Source organism: Dermochelys coriacea, chromosome 10, assembly GCF_009764565.3.
Source record: "Dermochelys coriacea isolate rDerCor1 chromosome 10, rDerCor1.pri.v4, whole genome shotgun sequence".
Classification (NCBI taxonomy): Eukaryota; Metazoa; Chordata; order Testudines; family Dermochelyidae; genus Dermochelys; species Dermochelys coriacea.
The window spans coordinates 64,682,901-64,702,188 of record NC_050077.1 but is presented as its reverse complement, the minus strand read 5'-3'; the positions used below and the strand labels follow the sequence as shown (position 1 = coordinate 64,702,188).

The 19,288-nt window shown below is 39.0% G+C and overlaps 1 long non-coding RNA gene across 1 annotated transcript in view; it reads right to left on the bottom strand.

The window, feature by feature from the left end:
• LOC119862773 overlaps window positions 1-18,201 on the bottom strand; it is a 33,639-nt gene extending 15,438 nt beyond the window's left edge. Inside the window, exon 1 of the long non-coding RNA XR_005295365.2 lies at window positions 18,089-18,201. This is a non-coding gene — a long non-coding RNA (uncharacterized LOC119862773). The remainder of the gene's footprint in view (window positions 1-18,088) is intronic.
• Window positions 18,202-19,288: the final 1,087 nt, after the last annotated feature.

The window sequence follows — 19,288 nt, the reverse complement described above, 5'->3', positions numbered from 1 at the left end:
CCCATCTCTTGAGATGGCCTCCCTCTCTAAACCTGGATCCTGTTCACAGCAAAGGGAAGCTCCTTGCACCTTCTCCTCATGCACAGCCATGCAGCACCAAAGGCTAGTTTGTGAATCTGCCACGTGTACTTATAGCTTCAATTTCAATAATTACCTCAATATAATTTTATTTTAAAAAGTGGTGTAGGAAATAAAGCCAAAAAAACAAACTAGAAGGAGAGAAAAGATAGTTACAAATCACATCTTCACACCTAATAGGATTATTTTTTCTTCCTTAATTGTAATCCCTAATTGTAATCACATTTGAGAACTGGCACTGGATTTTTTCCCTCAGTTGACATGATACATGATGTGGTAGATGCTACAATGTTTTCTCCTGTGAACTACATGCATCTGAGATCTCCAACAGTTATACTACAAAGCCTGCTTTAGTCTACTTATCCTTTCTTAGTGCTGTCACCATCCACCTTAGAGAAAGAAGAAGAGATGCAAGGGGACTGTTTCATGTTCACTTTATGAATGAATTTCGTTATGCAATATCTCATAAAATGAGAATATCTTTGTGTGAAGTGTGCTGTGAGCATTTCTGGTGCTGATAAAATGAATGAGACTTTTCTGACAATGTAGTGCAATGACACTATGTTTTCTATTAATGTATTATAAATCACTGTGCTAATCTTTATAGATTTTAATCAGCAATGAGTTGTGTGAATGAATACAGAACTTAGCTTCTTTTATTTGTGAATACTATTACAAAATCCTATAGGTTTTTTTTTAAAATAAGTGGAAATAAGAACGGTTTGGGACTTTCATTTTGGTAAGTGTGACAGATTCTGATCTCAGTTACACCAACATAAATTTGGAGCGATTCCACTGACTGCAGACTTACACTGGTGTCAATGATTGTCTCTACCTGGCTGAAAGAAATGTTACAAATATGAGTATTCAACATCTTTCAACATCACTTCAACTGAACAATTGAACGGTTGAAAATCAGTCCTTATAAAAACTTCATGCTCTTTTTTTACATTATTTTCAAAGACTTCATTTTAGTTTCCTCCATAAATCTTTGTAGACCACTGATTTGTCAGTTTTTTGGCTCCAATATATCCCATGGGTATTTAAACAAAGAAAATGGTAAGTAAATGGGATACTAGTTTGTAGTAGGTGGAAGTCAGTACAACAGTTTTTCCTATCAACATATGTACAGATATATAGAGCTTCTTCATATTCCAGATGTTCAAGCATACGGAGAGAAGAGAAGAGATTCAAAGAGTTGGAACCTCTTGATACAATATTCTGGTGACAAACTCTCTAGCTGTATAGTTCATTGAACATTTTCTAGCCTTGCCAAAGTAGCTGCAGTTGCCATTCACAGATGTGCCCACACCTGCATTTCCACCCATACCATTTATTACACTAGAAAAGAATAAGTAGTTTAAGAAATGAGTCATGTGCCATATGTGGTCTATCCTCCCACTGATGAGCAAAATCCCACTAAGAGAACAGATTCACTGGAAAATTACTTGTGAATCAACTGGCTACCAGACCTTTATGTATGGATAACAGCCACCAGTTTTTACGACACATCCTATTTTGTAAATTCAAAATAATATTTCATCCAAGAGTCATTTTTGTATTCTACCAAAAATCCTAGAATTTTGCTGTCACATAAAGATATTGGGCACATTATTCACTGCAAAGTTGCTATCAAGTAGTCCACTATTTGGCCCATCTGTGTATCAGTGTAACTTCAAGACAATACATGATGTCCATGTACTTATAACAATCTCATAAGCTAAGCAATACCAGTCTTATTATTTGACTAGGAGAAGTAGATGAAAATCTAGATTCGGGAGGTAGAAAGTATATTGTTCCAAATGCAGGAGGTAGTACTGCACTCTGAGTAGGTACTGATTGAACAAATACCCTATTATAATGCTAAAGGGTCATTACTATGCTTTAAGTTCCAACCTTTAGCAGAGCCATCTATTTTTAGGTCTCAGCTAACATGATCATTAAAGCTCCCATGAAATTTTTCATAAGAGAGTTGTTGTGTCCTAGCCAAATTCCAACATTCTGCCTACCTAAAATGATCCTATATTTTCAACTAGATAAAGTAAATACTTTCTATTTATTGTTGTGTAGTATTGTTACATGGTATTGAAGAGCTGCCCTGTTTCATTTCAAAGCTGGCTGCGTTTCAATAATGGGTTAAAACATAGAACATTACCTTGTCACCATTGTGGCAAAAAGAATGATATAAAATATAATATTGTTTTTAGTACTCCTTTTTCCTAATCCGAATTTTGCCTAAATCAAAAATTTGAGACTTATGAACATGCATAATAAATATGGTAATGGTCACTCCTGAACAAGTTTTAATAAACCAATATAGGTGCTAGGCAATCGTAATAATTATCCTTGAGAGGCAATTACTCATTTAGTGATTTTTTTCTCATAATGGAAATTCCTCAAGCAGCTTACAATTTCTATTAATTTCTTTGTTAATCAAAATTACTCAATTGTTTTTGCAACTTTTAAAATAAATTACACTGTGCATTGATCACAAACTGTTCCCCAAAAATGTTTTAAACTTCATATTCAAAATTTGAGTGGTGTGGGTTAGGTGTTGTTGATCTGTAAATCACCTTGTACTGTTTCTGTTCTCTGAGTATATGAAAATAAATCAGGAGCATGCTTTGAAGAAGCTATTGGGCTCTGTATGTGTTTGGGAAAGGTAGAAATAAGCAGGATTAGGGAATATTAAAACTTTTTCCATTCTGAGCCACAGTACTGTCTCTAAACCTTATTCCTAGGGCTGGGGGAGAGGGGTCAATTAAACCAAAAAAGGATCTGACCACAAACTTCACAACTATGACCATATTTACACAGACTTAAATTTTGTGACTGTGATACGAGAAAAGTTTAAATTGTTCCCCAAGCAAATAAATCTACTACGCGTCTGACAAGGGGTTTTGCGAACCCCACCTCTTTTGCTCATCTTTTATACTATATCTATAGCTCATCTATATACTTTTGATTCAAATAGTCAAGCATACGAGCTAGAAATGAACTTCCCACATCATTTGTGTAAGAATATCCAATGTAAAAATCTTTTTTAAATCCGAGCAACTGCTTATGGAAAATATTTTATGATATTCATCTGGCTCTGCAGTCCAGAAAGGAGGACTACAAAACATACATATCTATTCTAAAAGTGCGATGTTAGCCAAGAGTTTTTGAGCTTATGATTAACACTGCTGTTTGTTACCTCTTCTGGGAAGACCATGTACAACCACTGTGAAGATTTTGCTGTCTTTCAAATAAAGAGAGAAGCCAGTTCAGGGAGAAACAGTGAAAAGTTTCAGAGTTAAATTTGCCTACATGCTGTACAGAAGTGTCCTTACCAGTCTTGCATTTTCCCTATAGTCTGTCCAAGGCGGGTAGCCTAGCCTACAAATCTATGATGTCCACTAAATCTGATGACAACAGTCCTATTAAATTACCTGAAAAATTGTAAAACACCATAGCATTTCACCAGAACTTAGATATTTAAGCAAGTAATGAAATCAGAATCTGCTCCTTTTGGCAGGTTCTCCACCTCAGCACCATATTGTACTTATTAAAATGTTGACTGATTTCCTGAAGTTTGAGAGTTGGGATGGGAGGACAGGATAAAAATATGCTGTTCTAGCAGTCTCTTCCCCACTCCCCAAAATACCGGTTCTCTTTTTGGACCCATTTCCACACTTGATTACCTCCTAATTCCAACTGCACAAGAATGTCATTGCCTTGGCAGCTTCCTAGCTAGTCTCTCCCTGCAACTACATCACAGAACTGCTATAAAGAAGACCAGGAAAGACAGAGGAAAAATCAGGTAATTTTTCCATTTCCTTAGGCTCACTATTATGAAATGGCTGATAATGTATGGGAAGCTGCATTTATGAACTGTTATCTATTCAACTTCCTACTGTAATGGTGCATTGTATAAATATTACATTTCTATACTTACTGTAGTTAATTAAACCCTTTAAAATGTAACAGAAAATAAATAGATTATATCAAATAAAAGGCTCTGGAAGTCTGAATTGCAGTTTTTGGGTAAGAGGGGAAACACGCTACTGATAACACATTTGACCTTTTTTGTGTTTCATTCTATGCTGTTTGCTCCAACTTAGATCTCTGCCATTTTATGTTGTTGGTTACTAATACTGTTAGTTACTAATACTGTATTTTTTCACTGAATAGTTTAAAAGGTGCACACACATTAGAATTTTTGTCCTGTATTACTCAAACTGAATATTAATGTGTAACATAATAAAATATTATGGCTTCAAAGTAAAACAACATTTTCATATCTTTTCTATTACAGACATACCACTCTTCTCTTCTACCCCACTACAAAACATTCTTAGTAGAAAGGGATGGCATACATTTCTGTTTGTAAAAGGAGCTCCATTCACATTTCCATGGTGACATACACAGCACTTTTCTTTGTTACTCAGGAGTAAAATGTGCAGGATCTCTGCCACATACTAGAAATGCCAGTACTTGCCATTTTAATTGCAAAAAGTCCTTCCCCCCTTCTAATTCTATTATTTTTGTTGTGCTCGCTTGCCAACTTCCTTGGAATAACTGGCTCCCTCACAATACCCATGTTCTAGCTGAGAGGGCAGGAAGCATAGCCTTCTCCAAAACTACTGCACTGGCTCAAATCCTGCTGCCCTCAGTTTTTACTAAATCCTTACTCACACAAAACTCCCTTGATTGCAATGTTTGCAGTGTTGGTCCCAGACTAGGAGAGAGACAAGGTAGGTTACAGCGGGAATTTTGACGGAGTAAAAACTGTGTCATGACTTTAAGATCTGGCCCACTATAAAGGCATACAAAGGTTATAAAGGCATCAATGGGACTATTTATGTGAGTAAGTATTATTCCACCTAAATAAGGACTGCAGAATCAGGATTATAGTGTTCAATTTGCATGGTCCTGGAGAGCAAATTTTCCATCCCTAATACTATGTTAGTTTACTACTGGCCTATGGAGGGATGTCTTAGGAAGACTTCAGCTTGGGAGTCTGTTGTTGCAACTCAGTTATAATAATCATCATTTTTATCCATGTAAGCATTCAGCTGAAAAGGAAATAAACAGTTGTTGGTTTGTCTTTATACTGCTCACTCCCCAGGTTACAGACCGCAGTAAAAATACTGGGACAGATTTTCTGCTGGTATAAATTAGCATAGCTCTAGCTGAGAATCTGGCCCATTTTTTTCAAAAAATGTTTCATCATGTTCTCCTTTTTAATGGAATGCTAATTCTTCCTGCACTGCAAATGTAATATTCCCTTTTCTCTACTATGTCCGGATCATTTTGCTGTAGTTTTGCAGAGAGTGAAACCTGAGTCCTGTTGTGTCAGCCTTAAAAATCAAATCAATCATATGCACATTTCAACAGCATGTTTTGTACAAATGCCCTAGGGCAAATGCACAAAGATGTAAAATACAATAAATAAATATTTAAAAAGCTAAATAAGACAAATGGATTTTTCATTTTGACCTAAAAATAGACAGCATTTTGGAGTTATAAAACATAAAGGAATCACATTTCATTGCTGTGGAGTACAGTGAGTAAATGGATATGATCCATTAGATTGTCCGTACAAGTAGAATAGATAAAAGCTATTTAAAAAGCGGAACAAAGCCCCTTGATTAAGTCTCCAAAAGACGGAACCAAGACATGCAAAGCCTTGTAAGTTGGTATCAGGATTTTAAAATCCAACGTATTATTACTGTAGACCAATTAGGTTCTTTTCAAATAGGGGTAATACAATGGAAAGACTCATCTAGTCTGGGAAGCTATTTTCAGCACCTGATGAATTCTGTACTTAAAAGCAACATTCAAGGGAAGTTGCTGGAATACTCACAAATAAAAAAACGGAAGCAGTCAAGTTAAGATGAAGTAAAGAATATATATATAAAATTCTCTGTTTTTTTAAAATACAGGGCTTAATTGCCTTTTAGAAGTTTCAAAATAGAAAGCATAGTTAGTAGGGAAATGCATTTCCATCAGATAATCACATTTTCAACTGACTTGTGTGCATTCTTCAGAGCTCACATTTGCTTGCATAAATTAGGTAGCGAGGCATACAGCTATCGGATGTTCATGTACTAGTTTGAGTGTGTGCATGAAGAAACATAGGCAAACAAAAATGTTGCAAGCCATCTACTGGAGGCTAGTTGTAGATTTGGCCCTGATTTTGTTCCTGTGTTTAAAAGGGAGGTGATATTAAAATGGCTATTTTTTGTTTTCACCTTTGCTTTATGCACCAGTATTATTGATGTAAACCTGCCCAGAGTCTATTGCTAATCTGGTAAGTGATGTTGCAGAATCAGCAGAGAGAGCACAATATAAAAGCAACTGGCTAAAATTTTTTGTTTGAATTTTTAAAAAAAAAAAAGATTGTCTTTTTGTCAGAATGGAAATTTCTGCAGGAACTGTCAACAAAAATTTTTTGGGAGGGTTGTTAAGAAACTGAACCCCATGCCCTAAAATGTTTTTTTTTTATTACAACTATTTTCAAATGACTGATAACCAAAAAATTCTGTCTGGGAGTTTTCAATTTTCTGACAGAAACCTTAACTTTTGAAGAAAAACATCAATGCAAAATGATCATTTTTGTTTTTGTTGAAGGTTTGCAGGGGAACACACCAAAACCCAAAAAACCCCAAACATTTTCTAACCAGCTCTTCAAGTAATCCTTGTTGTGAGTCTCTAAAAAGAGAGACAAATTTGTGTGTCAAATATTGTTTAAATTTCTTGATGACAAGCAGGTGGATATAAATTTAAACATAATATTTTTGGCCCAGATAACATATGTAGGGGAAGAGAATGTCTCTTTAAAAGATGGTATTTAAGCTTATAACGATTTCTTTTGAGTTGCATCAGACATGATATCCCTTTTAAACTTTTGGGTAGCCTTTGATACTGCTGATTACAATGTTATTTTAGTTTACTTCCTGTCTATTATGATACTGTCTGGAATGAGGACAGGCTCACTTCCTCTTAGTGATCAATAGTGACATCATTAGAGGCCTTTACTTCTGATTCTCCTTAGGGTGTACCACATGTTTTAATATTAGGATTTTTGGCCAAAAGTAAGTAGTGATTCTTTGGTGCCCCAATTGAAAGACTTAAAAGGGTCTGATTTTTTTTTTAAAAATGCTGAAGACCCAGCCTCTAAAATTCATGTCTCTTTAATGTGTCAAGTTGGACCAAACAAACAAAAAAAGGCACCCACAACTACTAATCACATTTGAAATTTTTGGCCCTTGATCTTTAGCATATACAATAAAGTGCAGGCTGCTGTCTGTGCATCTAAGATTTCAAGTTTATAAGGATAATACAAAGATTTCATGCTTCCTTCTACCTTAGATAGAGCTGCTACAGTTATAATTGATCTGTTTGCATGAGGCTTGGACTGAATGGAGTTTTAAGATAACTCTTAGCAATATTGTTTATTGATTGGTTGGATCTTCATTCATGCTTCTTTATAAAATGATTACCCCCCTCCTCAAATTTAAAATCTCTGGATGCAGTATTGTCTTTAGAGGCACATTTGATAAGGATTTTGCATGTTAGAAAAGCCTCTATTTATTGTCCTCATAATGTCAGTTTATTGAGACCCAAACTCAAGAATAATGCTATTGAAATGTTGATCAATACCATTGCAATTTCAAGAAAAGACTGGTACTCTAATTCACAATTTTAGGTTTGTTGTAGAATTTTTTTTTTAATTCTGTCATATGAGAGATAATATTAATATAACTGGAGGAAAATTGGAATAAGTATTTTTTGTGGTTCACCAAATCTGTTTCTCTCTTTGGTGGTTAATGAACTGCAGAAGACATAGAATGCCAGATATGGTTCAGTGCCACAAATATGTTTCAACAGTAATGTAAATAATGGGATCCTATGCTTTAAATCACCCTTTCCTTGCCTTTTCTCATGCATTAATAGGGCTGGTAGGTCTAGAGTAGAGCTGAAGTAGAGCTAGCTGGAAGGGGAAAACGATAACAGTTTTCAAGTACATAAAAGGTTGTTAAAGAGGAAGGAGAAAAATTGTTTTCTTTAACTTCTGAGGACAGGAGAAGAAGCAGCAATGGATTTAAATGCAGCATAGGTGGTTTAGGATGAACTTTAGGAAAAAAAAATCCTAATTTGTCAGGATAGTTAAGCACTGGAATAAATTGCCTATGAAGGTTGTGGAATCTCTGTCACTGGAGATTTTTACCTGTCAGGGATGGTCTAGACCAGTGGTTCCCAAACTTGTTCTGCCGCTTGTGTGGTGAAAGCCCCTGGCAGGGCGGGGCGGGTTCGCTGCTCCAGGCCAATGGGAGCTGATGGAAGTGGCGTGGGCTGAGGGATGTATTGGCCGCCTGGAGCAGTGAACCGCGGCCACTGGGAGCCGTGATCGGTAGAATCTGCGGACACAGCAGGTAAACAAACCGGCCCGCCCCGCTCCGCCCGGGGCTTTTCCTGCACAAGTCGCGGAACAAGTTTGGGGACCACTGGTCTAGATAATACTTGGCCCTGCTTTGAATGCAGGGGACTGGAGTAGAAGGCCTCTTGAGGTCCCTTCCAATCCTAAGATTCTATGATTAACCATGCTTTTGTCACTTCTAGGCTGGACCGCTGCTGTGCACTATACTTGGGGCTACCCCGAAGATCTTTCTGAGGCTACAAGCCGTGTTGAATGTGGTGGCTGCCCAACCGTAAAGTGGAACAGGCTGATATGATCATCATTGTATAACCTTCCTATTTTCTCCTGGATGTGGTTCAGGATGCTGATGATAGAATGTTCCTGATCTTTAGAGGTTGTCTCCAAAATTGCCTCCCAATAATTTGGTTGATTTTATGGCTGTCTTGTTTGTTTTAATTTTTGTGCCCAAACCTAAACACTACATGATTAGCATTATATACCATTTATTTTATAAATATAAAAATACATATGTATGTAATGAGCCAGATTCTTGGCCTTTGTTAAATCTCCTTTGCACTGTACCACATGGAATTGCTCTGATGTAAGGAAAACACCTGGTGGCTTTTAACTTGATTTATGTCACCTGATCCCTCTGCTCTTTGCTTAGCGGTGTACTTGGAAGACTGGGTTGTGGTGAGGGCCAGAGAGTCCTTCCCTCCAGCAATCTGGGCTACTGGATTATTTCTGTTGCCATAAATTGGAGTAAACACAGAGTTGCTCTAACTTATGCCAGGGGCTAATTCAGACCCCAGGAAGCCCAGGATCTGGGGAGGCATGCAAATTATTTAGAGCCATCTTTCCTGTCATGCTCCATTATACCTACTGTGAACCAAGCACAGATGAGGATCCAATCCCATTAGTTTTTATTAAAAAAAAAAAAAAAGCCCAGTATATAGGAGATTAAGTAAAAGACTGCAACATTTTCATTCTTGAAATTGTGCTATTCCATATATTTTTGTTAGAGCTCTTAACACCCCCAACAAAGTTTCCAAGGCCAATTTCCAGCACTTGTTTGATGGCTGCACTTGGTATCAGAAAATTAGAAAATGTGATGCCACTTTTAGCAAACTAGTCGCAGTGATTGTTCAAACAGTTTAACACTCACAGCTAGTTTAAATTAGATTACAGACATTATTTAGGTTTCAGAGTAAACAACAATGCCTGAGAGGGAGCATCTAGCACCAGATAATGGAAGGTATCAGAGTGAACAGAAGGCAATATCTGAAAGGCATAACTGCTATTGTAAACCTCAATTTTCAACAGGAATTATACAGTACTAAAGATTCTGTTTTCTTGTGGACGTTTACTATAGCGTAATTCCTGCTAGATAATAAATCGCTCTTTCCAAGGGAAAGTCAATATTTAATATCCAATGTGTTCTGGTTTATAGGCCATATTTCAGTCAAATAATAGCAACTTAGACCAAATTAGGGCATTTCCCCCCCTCCCCCGCAAAAAAGACTGTATATGTGCCATGAATACAAAAAATCCCTACCATTTACTGTAATGATTCATAGCAGCACTCGAAACTGCAGACTTGATATCAATAAATTCATGGTCCTTATAGATTCAATAAAATGTTTGTTTCTATTATAAATGCAAGCATAAGACTCCACAGTTTTATCCCACAAAGTCCTGTGTTTTCCTAACTGACAAACATTCTGAAGTTTATCTTCCAACATTTCTAGATCATTCAAACGTTTTGTTATTATTAAGGAAAGTTTCCACTTGTAAGTTAACACCGGCTCAGTAACCGCACAGTTTTATATTTCTGCTCTCCTACATATTTGCACCAAAGTAGTTTCATGCCCTCTGAGACTATCTCACAGAAATCTCAATTTTTGTAAATTAAAACCTATACATTAAACTGATTTATGATTATTATGGCTAATAATAATAGGTATGTAGAGAGCCTGCTCTCCTTTTCAAAAGTAAGTCTCTGATTCTGGATTTACACCAGTGGAACAAAGCAAAATTTGGTTCATACAGCCCTTTATATTTGAGGCCATCAAAGCATATTAAATAAAGATTTGCAATACCCGAGTGGAAGTGAAATATCCCCATTTCACAGATGAGGAAACTGAGGCATATAAAGAACCTATGTCTTGCCCAATTGTATTTATTCAGAAATAAAATCCAGATCCCCTAGCTTCTAGTTATGTCTCAGTATTTTTAAAATCAGTAATACCAGGCAGGGGTACTTTCAGATAATAAGTTTGGTTTCGGCCAATAACACAGCTTTCTTATGTACATTTATTTTGTTCGTTCTTCCTTCTGTTCTCATTAGATGTATTTTATTGAAGGTTAAACCCATGCCATTTTTAACTCCATCCTTCCCTCCCCCAGCTGCTCAGTTCCAACTCAGAGATGACAATTTATAGAGAAAATCATTTTGTAAAGCAAAATGAAGTAATTGTTCAGTACTTGACCAAAAGAGAAATTGCTCCTTTGGATATCACATGAACAACAGAAGCAAGCAGCTGATAGGATTGTGATAAGGTTAACAATGGTGGGTTGTTACACAAGGTTTTTAATAACACATTAATATTAATTGAAATATATAAAATAAGGACCTGGGTGTAGCATCAAATAACTGGGGGGAGGAGGGAAGAAACAGACATTATGGAGAGGGGTTGGTGAGATAGGCAGCAGATTTTCTAAAAAAAAAAAAAAAAGATTTAAAATAAGTAGTAAATTAACTATGGCATCATACATTATCCTTGCTAATGTTTCAGTGCTCTTACAGTGTAAATCATTCACTGTCCTTACACATACTTCAACCATGAATGTAATTATCTAGCAGCTTTCTAAAAATAATTAAAATGTAAGGGCTTGGCTAATTTGTGATACTCCCATATGGCCCCCTGCATAGCCTGAAAAACCTCTTACAATGTATGAGCACACATGCACAAAAGCAGATTTTACAAGATACCTGGCAGTGTACCTATAGATTTTGGATTAAGAGGTACCTCCTTACATGTAATTACAGTATTTCGAGCTGTTAGGAAGAATCTTTGTTTCTGAAAGTGTTAAAGTCAGTTACATATTTTACTGAGCACACATTTCATACTTGCATTACAAGAGTCATATTCCATTAGCTCTGCATTAGTTTACCCCAAAACTATTGGGAGATCAGATCCCAGCTGTAAGGTTCCCACAAAAAGACCAGCAAGGAGGTGACTACTAAGATAGGTCAGTTAATGTGCGTGCTAAAATATATTGACAATGACCCTTGACACCAGACCATTCTCATTCTGTGCATCTGGCTCCGGGTGATCGATGGAGAGTGGAGTGTTTGAGAAGGGCTAAAAATGGGGTGCAACAGGAACAGGGGAAAGTAGTTGCATCTCTGAGGATCTCTACCACCCCAACTTTGCTGCTTATAACAATATAAACAAGGCTGTCTTCATCCTTATAAAGTTAGGGCCATATAGGGCTTGATTCTCCTCTTACACTAGTGTAACTGGAGTAACCCTGATTAATCAGTGGAATCCTGGTATACAAGCAGTGCAAGTGGGACAAGAATCATGCATTAACAAAAGTTTTTGTGATGATTTGCACATAACCTGCAACAGGGCTGGCCTTACCATGAGGTGAGCTGAGGCGGCCGCCCAGGTGCCAGACTGTGGGGGGTCGCCACTAGGACCCAGAGTGTAGAAAATTGTGTCTGCTGCAGATGCATATGTATTCTCTCTGCTCTAGATGCACAGAGAGGGTGGAGTGCTGTGCTGGAGGAAGGAGGGCACAAAGAGACATAACAGGCAGGCAGGCGAAAAGGGGAGAGGGAATAACAGAAAGCACAGGAGCTGCAAGGAGAGAGAAGAGGAGGGGCCTCTTATGTACCTCTCTAGCAGCCCCAGGAGCCTGGATTGATTAACATCAGCTTCTCAGGGAGCTTCCTGCTGCTTCCCTGAACCCACTTGAGGGGAACAGGCAGTCAATTGAAGTAGTTGGAGCCAGTTAGGCCTTTAAGATGCTGGTATCTTCTCCAACTCAGGCCCTGCTATCAGCTTGCTTATTTGTCTCCTACAATTGAGTGTTGAGAGCCACTATAGCTGGCACAGAACAGCAGTCATGAGTGAAAGAAGAAAACGCCCCTCTGGGGCAGCATTCAGAAAAAGAAAGAAAGCAAAGGAAACTTTTCTATCTAAGCAGGAAGGAGTTCTCCTGAGAAACCTAGACACAAATGTTCACGGTGAGCCTTCTGGCCCCAGCGAGGATGTGAGTGATGAGGAGATGCCTGATCTTCCAGTTAGTCAGAGTGCAGGTGACCTGGCAGCTACTGCAGCATCCATATCTCCATCTCAAATGGATGTAACCATGCACATTCCTGAAGAGAAGAGTGTGGTGGAGGCACAAGAAACAACTGCTGCTGAGCTTAGTTCCTTAAATTTAGATGATCCAGGACTGTGGACCCACTTGAGCAGTAGCCTGAGGGACTTCCTTGTACTGCATGGGCCACAGCAAGTGAAAAACTTCATGTTTCCCAAAGACAATGAAAATAGAAGTTTCCATCCAACACATTACTGGCATGAAATTCCCAATGGTGACAAAGTGGAGAGGCCATGGCTTATGTACTCAAAATCCCAGAATGCTGCATACTGTTTTTGTTGCAAACTCTTCCAGTCTAATGTTCCTGCCACATTGGGTTCTACAGGAACAAAGGACTGGAAAAATATGGTTAGAAATCTGGCATGCCATGAGAAGGCAGCAAATCGCCAGAGAGCATTCCACAGGAGAAAAGAGCTTGAGATGAGACTGAGGTTAACGGCCACCATAGATGATCAGCATCAAGAGAAGATTGCATCAGAGTTTCTTTACTGGCAAAATGTTCTGAAAAGGCTCATTGCCATTGTGAGAATGCTTGCTACCCAAAACCTAGCACTGCATGGCACTTCAAAATCAGCTGTATGTGCCAAACAATGGAAACTTCCTCAAAATTGTGGAGCTGATGACTGAGTTTGATGCTGTACTCCTGGAGCATCTAAGAAGAGTCGCCACCCAAGAAATGTACATACACCACTACCTTGGAAAAAACAATTCAAAATCATGAAGATCTTACAGTTACTGGCAACAAAAGTCAAACAGAAGATTGTGGCAGATCTGAAGCCAGCAAGATATTACTCTGAATTGCACACCTGACATCAGCCACACGGAACAAGTGACTTTAATGGTGTGTTTTGTAACAACAACAGAAAAGTGAAAATGTCCCTGCAATGGTGACTGTAGGAGAGCATTTTCTAGAATTTATTGACATTGATGATACTACAGGAGCTGGTAAGACAAATGCGCTTCTTAAAAAACTGGAAGATACGGGAATTGCGATAGCTGACACGAGAGGTCAGGGCTACGATAATGGTGCCAACATGAGAGGAAAGAACAGAGGAGTGCAGACACTGATCCGAGAGTTAAACCCTTGAGCTTTTTTTGTCCCATGCAGTTCTCATTCATTGAACTTGGTGGTCAGTGATGCAGCATCAGTTTCTAGTGAGGCTGCTGAATTTTTTTTTAATGTAATTCAAAGCATCTATGTATTTTTCTCTGCATCAGCTCATCGATGGCAAATTTTGAAGCAACATTTGGAAACATCCTCTCTGACACTGAAACCACTAAGTGCCACATGATTGGAAAGTCAAGTGGAGGCGATAAAGCCTTTCAAACACCAGATTGGGAAGATAGATGATGCCATAGTTGCCATTATGGAGGATAATGCTATGACAGGAGCTGTTCATGAGAGAACAGTGGCAGAGGGAAATGGAATCACCAGAAACATACATAACTTCAGATTTCTATGTGGCTTAGTGTTGTGGCATGACATACTGTTTGAAATAAATGTTGTAAGCAAGAGACTCCAAGGTGTTGACCTTGATATATCTGGAGCAATGGAACAACTTGACAAAACAAAGTCATAACTACAGTCTTACCAGTCAGATGAGGGATTTCAAAACGTTCTGAAGAGTGCACAGAAGTTGGCAGAGGAACTTCACACTGAAGCTATTTTCCCCACCCACTCAAGAATACAAGTGTCACCGAAGAAGATGACATTTTGATTACAAGGTATGGGATAATCCCATAAGAGACCCCAAACAACAATTCAAAGTTGAATTCTTTAACCAGGTGCTAGATTGTGCAATACAGACAGTTGAAGAACATTTCATGCAGCTCAAGGAACACAGTAGTATATTTGGGATGTTGTATGATATTCCAAAACTCCTCAGTACACCTGAAGAAGACCTACACCAGCAATGCAGGGCACTAGAGACAGTGTTGACACATAATGATATGCGCAACACTGATGTGAGTGATTTAGGTGATTAACTGAAAGCCCTTTCAAGATACATTTCAGCAGGGTCAACTCCAAAGGCTGTTCTGGAATATATGTGCACAAATAAGATGACCGCCCTCTTTCCAAATGCTTTTGTTGCTCTGCACATACTTCTAACAATTCCTGTAACAGCTGCCAGTGGAGAATGCAGCTTCTGCAAGCTGAAGCTAATAAAAAACTCATCTACGCTCCACAGTGACCCAAGAGAGGCCGGTCAGCCTTGTAACCATCTCAAGAGAGCATGAGCTGGCCCAGACTGTGGACCTCAGGAAGCAGTTCAAATCTTTGCAACTAAGAAGGCACGGAAATCACCACTTTGATTATTCAAACAGATAAAAATGCCAGTGTTTACTATGCAGACAAGAAAAGTTAAACTTTCAAGTGCCTGAACAGCAAATGTAAATGTTACTTAATTTTTGAACAAGGCATTTTTAGTTGTTAGTTCTCCTTTATTGGGGTAGGTAGCAGAGCAGAATCATGAGAGGAGTAAAACAGAAGAAGAATTGAGACCTTTCAAAGTTTTGGCCTAAGCGAGGGGGAATGAGGGTGTCATTTGAGCTCCCCGCCTCAGGTGTCAAAATGTTGTGGGCCAGCCCTGACCTGCAAACTGTACACAGCTAAACCTGGGTGGTACAGGAGAGACTTCACTGATCATACAAGAAGGCCATTTTCCTTGTTGATGAAGGTTAAAACCAGGACCTTTTTTTTGTAAAAAGATCAGATAATTAAAAAAAAAAAAAAGATTCTTGCATGGTCAAACATAAGGCTAAAAAGCCAAAATAAACCAAAGATAACCACAGTGCCAAAACAGTTAAGCAAAATCTTTAACAACAAAAAAAGCAAAAAAGCTGATATTTCTTTCCTGGATGGTCCGCTTCCAAGGTGCAACACTAGAAATCTTTGAATAGAAACCCAGGCATTCAATAAGAACTTGATTATATTTTACCTACTAGGTTTAAGGGAATTTGAAGACATCTATCATTGAATATCACACAGAAAATTATGCAAAAATCAACTGCTTCACAAGATCTGCAAGAATTGGAAAGTATATTTGTGTATTTTCTGCATACCAATGACACTGCAAACAATGAGACTGAATAATTTTACCCAAGGGAAGACTGTAAATGAAAAATAAAAAAGGGACTACAAATGTCAGTCGGTAGTTTGCAATAATAATTCCCCAGATAAATGGCATGAGACAAACAACAACAGATAACAGATAAACGAAGCTTGATGAACCAGACCAAAATCCCAGTTGAAAAAGAAAGGACTGTGATTAGTAGCATTATAAGCCACAAAAAGTTTATGAACAGGTAAATGCCATCATAACTCTGTGGTAACCAGATGTAGGAAGGGCATGTCTGCATATTTGCATCTGAGCAGTTTCAACTCTACAAACTGGTGCAAAGCCAGACTAAAAGCCTAATTCACCTCCCATTACAGATTTACACCATTGCAACACATATGACTTCAATGGAATTATCCACAATTTACACCTCTGTATGTGAGATCATAACTAAACCTGCCCACCCAGCCGCTGCACGGCCCCTCCTAGGACAGGAATGTATGTACTGCTGGACAGACAGGTACAGCCCACTTCTCATGACATGTTACTCTTATTTAATGTCCTCTCCCATGGACACAGCTGCTCTCCTGCTAGGCCTGGGAAAGGATTCTGGGAAGGAGGGTGGCTGCTGTCTGCACATGCCTGCTGGGGGAGCAGAAATAAACCTTCAATCTTGAAAAAACACTGGCTTTACATCAGTATAAATTTGTGCTGGCTTTGGTGATGTGGTGGAACCATCAAGCTGGCTCTTTCCACCAACACAGCGGACATCCCTATCTGTTGTAGAGCCAGTTTAGCTGACTCTATGGACTTCCTCCACAGGAGACCCTGGTGCAGAAGGTCTGTCCAGATTGCTATTGCATACTAGCTCTTCCTGGCTGCTGCAAAAGTTCCTATGAGCCGTTGGCAGCCACATAAAAGTTAGAGTGGTGCTCATCTGCATCAGGCCTCCAAGCCCTGCACTGAACTCACTTATGACACAGGGATAAATTGGCCCCACTACTTGCTTGGAGTTACTCCTGAGTTTCACCAATATGAGATCTGAAAACTAAGACTTAATGATAATATCAAATATATGCCACTGCTGCAAAAGCTATTTCACTAATCCCTTCTTACATGCCACTGAAATAAACAGAAGGTAAGAGACTGGATGAAAACTGGATGAATCTAGTCCGATTAATTGAGCTTTTTAATTATAACAATAATTGCAGGCATGTTCTAATGACGTGGAAGCTGACCTTAAGTAAGCAGGAATATAAACTAGACTGGTGAAGAGCCCTAGGAATGGATATGACTTATTTAAAGCAAGGCAACCAAGGATCAATGAATCAGCTGATTTGAGGTATTTTTCTGAATAATAAATGTAGTCTTATCATTAATGAAGTGGATAAATTTAGGGAAACAAGTTGATAATGGCAACAAAGAAAAACTAAACATCAAAACTATGGTGTGTCATAAGGCAACCCCTACCTGGGGTGACCTGTGGCAGGCTATATCTGCCTCAGTTTCCCTTTATCTGCCCATGAAAGGAACATAGTCACTCAGTGTGTGATAGAAAGTCCACCTCTGGTCATAATTTATTCATAGTTCCCCAGAAATCTTGTAGTAAAACCACTCTCCAATTCCCACAGTAAACATATAAAGATATTAGGGGTTTTCCATTGCCCTCTCTGGGAACATCACTTCCAAGTCACCCACCAAAAAAGGCAATAGCAGCACTATGTTTTCAGTTCCCTTATAGCTCCTGATCCAGGTCTCCACCTTTCAGGTCGCTCCACTTGAGAGTGACCAGTCTTCCTAAAACACTTCACTTTTACCCCAAGTACTCCCCATCCTGCAGTGCTCCACTTCTCCAAGCTTCCCAATCTGGAGTTCTATCCCTACATAAAAAGAAAAGGAGTACTTGTGGCACCTTAGAGACTAATAAATTTGTTAGTCTCTAAGGTGCCACAAGTACTCCTTTTCTTTTTGCAAATACAGACTAACACGGCTGCTACGCTGAAACCTATCCCTACATAGGGGACCTACACTCCTGCAACAACCCTCTGGCTTCTGAGCGTGGCTTCCTTGACCAAGTTGGATCTTTCCCTTTTCCTAGGGGCTACTGCCCAAGCCTCCCACTTCTCAGGGGTCCACAGATTTAGTCAGTGTTTACCAACAGCTTCCTCCAAGCTCCTCACTGGCGGTTCACAGTTACTGTTCTCCTTCAGCTCTTTGCTTCAGGCAACATTCATCTGCCCTCCCTGACTCTCCAAGGCTCTGTCTCACCAGGTTTGCTTTGTTCTAGGGCCCAGGTGCCCTCTCTTAAACCTAATTGGGCATCAAATGACCAGTCACAGATGCACAAGCCTCTTTCCTCTTCAGGTAAATCTACACAGTGAGCGGCAATGAGCTGCTGAGCCTGGGCCTCCCCCTACTGTACTAAAATAGCTGTGAAGATAGCACTTTTAAGTTGCAGCAAGGCCAGCTCCCCTCCCTGGGCTTCAAAGCCCAAGTTCCAGCCTGAACCTCAATGTCTACACAGCAATTTTTAGCTAGGTAACACGAGCCTGTGAGACCAAGTCTGTTGACCTCGGCTGAGAGGCTCACTGCCATGGGCTGGACAAATGTACCCTTAAAAGGCCAGTGCTACTCTGTGACAGAGAGTTTGTCTGATCTTACTTATTTTCTTCACAAAAAACCCAGAGTCTGGTGAAAATGGGAAGTTCATCAACTTTGCTACTAGGGACTAGGAAGTGTATTGAACCAGGTGAATTAGGGGAAGTGAATTATAACCAGGAAGGAGACAGTTAGGGAAGGGGAGAGAGCAGAGACAGAAAGTAAGTGGCTGAAAGGAGAGGAGGGTGGGGAAGAGGAACATTAAGATGGGAAGGGAAAGCAATAGAGGAAGGGTAGTAGGTGAAAGGAAAAAAGAGTAAGATAAAAGGAACAGCAGGAGGAGGAGAGGTTGCAGGGGAGGAAGAGGATACGGATGTTGAGACGTGTGTATATATATACATAATCAGAGGTATGTAGCTGGAGACTGGTTGCTTCCCACCTGTACAGCTGTGTGAAATTTTTCACACAAGACCTTTTTTGGGGGGCCAAAAAATGCAGATTTGGGTTGATCAAACCTATTTGTGACTTCAACTTGAATCTGCCAATTGTTTCAGCCAGGGGAAGGAAAAAAAAAAAGAAGAAAGTTTCAAAAAAATTGAAAGGTTTATCTGGACAAACTGTTTTGATTTTATAGTTCAAAACATCTTTTTGCTTTGAATTTTACTGCAATTTATATTATAAATTGAAAAGTTTCATTTCTGATTGAATGAAATGTTTTGTTTGACTCAAAACTATTTTTTCTAATTTTTTGTTTCAC